This window comes from Vulpes lagopus, chromosome 2 (assembly GCF_018345385.1).
Source record: "Vulpes lagopus strain Blue_001 chromosome 2, ASM1834538v1, whole genome shotgun sequence".
Lineage (NCBI taxonomy): Eukaryota > Metazoa > Chordata > Mammalia > Carnivora > Canidae > Vulpes > Vulpes lagopus.
In genome coordinates, this window is record NC_054825.1 from 105,814,187 (window position 1) to 105,819,956 (window position 5,770).

Genomic DNA, 5,770 nt, shown 5'->3' on the forward strand with positions numbered 1-5,770 from the left:
CAGAACTGGCCATCGAGCTACAGCGTAGCAGCAGTGCAACATGGGAGATAGATACTTATCAAATACCACGCAAGCAAATGTGCGATTATGAGTTGTGCCAAATGTTAGAGAGTTCAGGAGCTGCTGTGAGCCTGTCAGGTGCAGATTGACTAACTCTGTGAGAGGGACAGGGAGTAAAGCTAGCATGAGAGAGGAGGCAGGAATGCTCCAGACCTAGGGAAAGGCATGTGTGAATGTCTTGGGAGAGGATACAACTCTGAGAAATCCAGGAGCAGAAAGAAGGCTGGAACATATTGAGAACAGGGAGTGAGGGACAGAGAGAGATGAGGGAAGAGGCCGGAAGGAACCAGACCACACAAGGCACCAGCATTCACAGTACAAGTTTTTGTTTTTATTCTATCAGAAGTGAAAAGTGCAAAATGGTTAAAACCATATAAATGTGAGTGGGCAGGTTGGGAGGGCAGTGGGTGGGAGAATAATTGGATTTACATTTTAAGGTCAGCCTGGCTGCAGGAGAAAGGGCTGGAACCTGAGGAAGCTCTGGGACAGGAAGCTTGAGAGAGGCCACTGCAGCTGAGTTGGTGTCTGAGCTCCAGTCTGGAGAGGGGATGACAGGGAGAAGGAGAAATAAAGCAGTCAGAAGATGTAGGGGTGAAGCTGGAACCACCCATTGACATTTTAACAGTATTTATTCTTCCAATCCACGAGCATGGAATGTTTTCCCATCTCTTTGAGTCTTCCTCAATTTCTTTCATAAGTTTTCTGTAGTTATTAGAGTACAGATCTGTAGTTATTAGAGTACAGACCTGTTTAGTTAGGTTTATTCCTGGGTATCTTATGGTTTGAGGTGCAATTTAAGTGGGATCGATTCCTTAATTTCTCTTCTGTCTCTTTGTTAGTGTATAGAAATGCCACTGATTTCTGTGCATTGATTTTATATCCTAGCATGTTGCTTAATTGCTGTCTGTATTTTAGCAATTTTGGGGTGGAGTCTTTGGGGTTTTCCACATAAAGTATCATATCTGTGAAGAGTGAGAGTTTGACTTCTCTGCCAATGTGAATGTCTTTTGTTTCTTCTTGTTGTCTGATTGGTGAAGCTAGGACTTCTAGTGCTATGTTGAACAAAAGTGGTGAGAGTGGGCATCCCTATCATGTACCTGACCTTTGGGGAAAAGCTCTCAGTTTTTCCCCACTGAGAATGATATTCACTGTGGGCTTTCTGTAGATGGCTTTTATAATAGTGAAGTATGTTTCCTCTAACCTTACACTGTGGAGAGTTTTAATCAAGAAAAGATGTTGTAGTGCTCGCTTCAGCAGCACATACACTAAAATTGGAATGATACAGAGAAGATTAGCATGGCCCCCGTGCAAGGATGACACGCAAATTTGTGAAGCGTTCCATATTTTTCACTTGAGGGGATGAGCACTGGGTGTTATACTATCTGTTGGCAAATCAAACTCCAATAAAAACATACACACACACACACACACAAAAAAAAAAAAGAAAGAAAGAAAAGATGCTGTATTTTGTCATATGCTTTCTCTGTATCAATTGAGAGTATCACATTTCTTTTATTAATGTGATATATCACACTGATTTGCAAATGGTGAACCAATGTAGACATTCAATGCAATCCTTATCAAAATATCATCACATTTTTCATAGAACTAGAGCAAATAATCCTAAAATTTGTATGGAACCAGGAAAGACCCTGAATAGCCAAAGGAATGTTGAAAAAGAAAACCAAAGTGGGGGCATCACAATGCCAAACTTCAAGCTATATTACAAAGCTGTAATCATCAAGACTGTATAATACTGGCTCACACCTAGAGCAATGGAACAGATTGGAGAACCCAGAAATGGACCCTCAATTCTGTAGTCAACTAATATTTGACAAAGCAGGAAAGAATATCCACTGGAAAAAGGACAGTCTCTTTAATACATGGTGTTGGGAAAATTGGACAGCCACATGCAGAAGAATGAAACTGGACTGTTTTCCAATACCATATACAAAGATAAACTCAAAATGGATGAAAGGGCTAAATGTGAAACAGGAATCCATCAAAATCCTAGAGGAGATCACAGAGAAACCTTTTCTACCTCGGCCACAGCTACTTCTTGCATGACACAGCTATAAAGACAAGGGAAACAAAAGCAAAAATGAACTATTGGGACTTTATCAAGATAAAAAGCTTCTGCACAGCAAAGGAAACAGTCAACAAAACTAAAAGGCAACCTACAGAATGGGAGAAGATATTTGCAAATGACATATCAGATAAAGGGCTAGTATCCACGATTTATCCCAGATAAGAACTTATCAAACCCAACACCCAAAAAACAAACAATCTAGTCAAGAAATGGGCAGAAGACATGAACAGATAGTTCTTCAAAGAAGACCTACACATGGGCAACAAGCGCATGAAAAAACCGTCCATGTCACTTGCTATCAGGGGAATACAAATCAAAACCACAATGAGATACCACCAGAATGGCTAAAATTAACAAGACAGAAAACAACAAATTGTTGGCAAGGTTGCAGAGAAAGGGTAACCCTCTTAAATTGTTTGGTAGGAATGCAAGCTGGTGCAACCACTCTGGAAAACAAAGTGGAGTTTCCTCAAGAAGTTAAAAATAGAGCTACCCTACAACCCAGCAATTGCACTACTTGGTATTTACCCCAAATATACAAATATAGTGATCCAAAGGGGCACCTGCACCCAATGTGCATAGTAGCAATATCCACAGACTTTGGAAGGAGCACAGATGTCCACTGGCAGAATACGAAGATGTGGTTATATATATATACACACAGTGGAATATTACTGAGCCATCAGGATGAATATTTACCATTTATGTTGACATGGATGGAACTAGAGGGTATTATGCTGAGTGAAATAAGCCAATCAGAAAAAAGCCAATGATCATACGGTTTCACACATATGTGGATAATCAGAAACATTGCAGAGGATCATAGGGGAAGGGAGGGAAAACTGAATGGGAAGTCATCAGAGAGAGAGAAAAACCATGAGAGTCTCTTAACTCCAGGAAACAAACTGACATTTGCTGGAGGGGATGGGGATGGCCGGATGGAGCATTTGGGTGATGGGCATTAAAGAGGGCATGTGATGTGATGACCAGTGGATGTTATACACAACTGATAAATTATTGAACACTACATCTGAAACTAAGTATGTACTCTATGTTGGCTAATTGAATTTAAAAAAGAAAGAAGAAGGAAAGAAAGAAAGAAAGAAAGAAAGAAAGAAAGAAAGAAAGAAAGAAAGAAAGAAGGAAGGAAGGAAGGAAGGAAGGAAGGAAGGAAGAAGAAAGAAGAAGAAGAAGAAGAAAGAAGAAAGAAAGAAAGAAAGAAAGAAAGAAAGAAAGAAAGAAAGAAAAAGAAAGAAAGAAAAAGAAAGAAAGAAAGAAAGAAAAAGAAAGAAAAACTGGACCTACCCAGCCATGGATTGGACATAGGGAAGTGCTAGAGAAAGACGTGCCCAGGATGACTTCTAGGTTTTTACTGTGCACAGAGTGGGAAATACCAGTTTTTTCCATTACTTTTGTTTACATTTGTATCAATTTCCTAGAGCTGCCATAATAAAATTACCACAAACTAGGTGGCTTGAAGGAAAAGACATTTATTCTCTGATGGTTCTGGAGACCAAAAGTATGAAATAAAGGTGTCAGCAGAGCCAGGCTGCCTCTGAAGCCTCTAGGGGACAGTCCTTCCCTGTCTCTTCTTGTTTCTGGAGTTGCCAGCAATCCTCTGGCTCCTTGGCTTATACCTGCTTCACTCCAACCTCTGCATCTGTGTTCATGGTGGCCTTCCTACAAAGTGTGTTCTGTCTCCATGTCTAAATCTCTCTGTCCTTTTCTTATTAGGATATCAGTTATTAGATTTAGGATCCACCCTAATCCATTATGCTCTCATCTTTATTTGACTATATTTGCAGATACTCTTTCCAAATAAGATGGACATTCACAGGTACCCCAATATATCTTTTGTGGGGACACAATTCAACCCACTACATCTTAGAATAATATTGTTATGACTGTTGATGTCGTATGTAAATATAAAATATGCTGACATTTGCCCTGATTCCCTCAGTTGTCCTCATTATTGTATTTTAACATAGATTTTATATAGCATGGTCAATTTCAACAATCCTACCAAGGAGTTTAGCATTGGTGGAATCCATTTTATGAATCCATTTTATACCTTACTGGTTTCTCTATAATTTTCCTGAAAGGTTTTTTGGTTGAAGTGTTCTATGGTTAATTTTATTGATGACTTTTATGTCTTTCCTAGGGAAATATGGTAAAAGTTTGTAACTGTCCTAAATGTGGTCTCCAAAGATGATAGCCCTACAATTTTATTAAGAATATTGTGTGTGTGAAAGTCTCATTGCCTGGAAAGAGAGCTTCATGGGTCCAAGACCCCAGCTTCTGGAAGAACTGACTCACTTAAGCCATGCCAAATTTGTGGTGGTTCTTTTATTGAAGAATATATGCCCCCAATGCATTTCTATAAAGACACCAGCCCATGGTAAAAATGATGTCCTCAAGGCAGAACCACTGTAAGTTTTACAAAGTATTGTGGCAAACCTCAAATTGTTGCAAATAGTCATATATTTATCTGTGCTCATGCATGTTACTTTTCCCAAAATTTAGCTTGAAAAATGACCTAATGTATTTTCCTAAATCCTTAGGTAAAAATGAATGAATTATTGTAATTTCCCATTCCTATAAACATGCATATTGTATATGTTTATATACCCAGAATATGCTTTTCAAGTTCAGGTATAGAATTCCTTAGCTTTGTTACTTGGCTTATTCCATTTATTTTAGTCCACACTGCTGTCAGGGCTATATCAACAGGCCTTCAGTTTGTTCTACCAAGGTGCATAGATTATAGTTCAACCTACAGAGAGACCTGTCCACACTCCTGCTGGCTGTGATAAGTAAACCTTCCACGCCCCATTGAGATCCCTACCTGCTAGCATTTGGGTTTCTTGACCTTCTCAACATATCTTCTGATCCCATAATCTCAGGATCTTGAATATTGCCTCCTATTTCAGCTATAGCAATAAGCATCTTAATCCCAAATTTCATAAATGCCTCTAACCTTGACTATTGGGTGAGCTCCACACCGTTCTTTTCTTTACAGCTTTATTAAGATATAATTAATGTATAAGATTATGTAAGTTGAACATGATGATTTGATACATGTATATGTTACAAAATAATTACCACGATAAGTTAATACATTATCACTTCACATAATTACCTTTTTTTGTGTGATGATGGCGGTGAGAACATTCAAGACTCACACTCTTAGCAACTTGCAAGTATACAGTACAGTGTTGTTAAGTATAATCACCATGATCCCAGGACTTAACCAACTTATAACTGGAGGTTTGTACCAGTTTGTACCCTTTGACCACCATCCATTTCCCTCACTACCACCCCCCGCCCCACCCGCAGTACCTGACAACCACCATTCTACTGTTCCTATGAGTTTGGCTCTTTACTACTCCACATGTAAGTGATATCATACGTTACTTTTCTTTCTCTGTCTGACTTACTTTGCTTAGCACAATGCCTTCAAGTTTATTCATGTTACTGCAAATGGCAGGATTTCCTTCTTTCTCATGGCCAAATAATACTTATTTATATTCTTATATTGTATTTATCTTCCCACTTTCATTCTTCTGCTCTGAATATCCAATTTTCCTAAACCATTTATTTAAGAGACTACCCTTTCCCCAC

At 38.8% G+C, this 5,770-nt stretch overlaps 1 non-coding gene across 1 annotated transcript; it reads left to right on the forward strand.

The window, feature by feature from the left end:
- The first annotated feature begins 1,301 nt into the window (after window positions 1-1,301).
- LOC121485896 lies at window positions 1,302-1,408 on the forward strand. Its single transcript, XR_005986402.1, has one exon. It is a non-coding gene; the product is annotated as a U6 spliceosomal RNA (small nuclear RNA).
- Window positions 1,409-5,770: the final 4,362 nt, after the last annotated feature.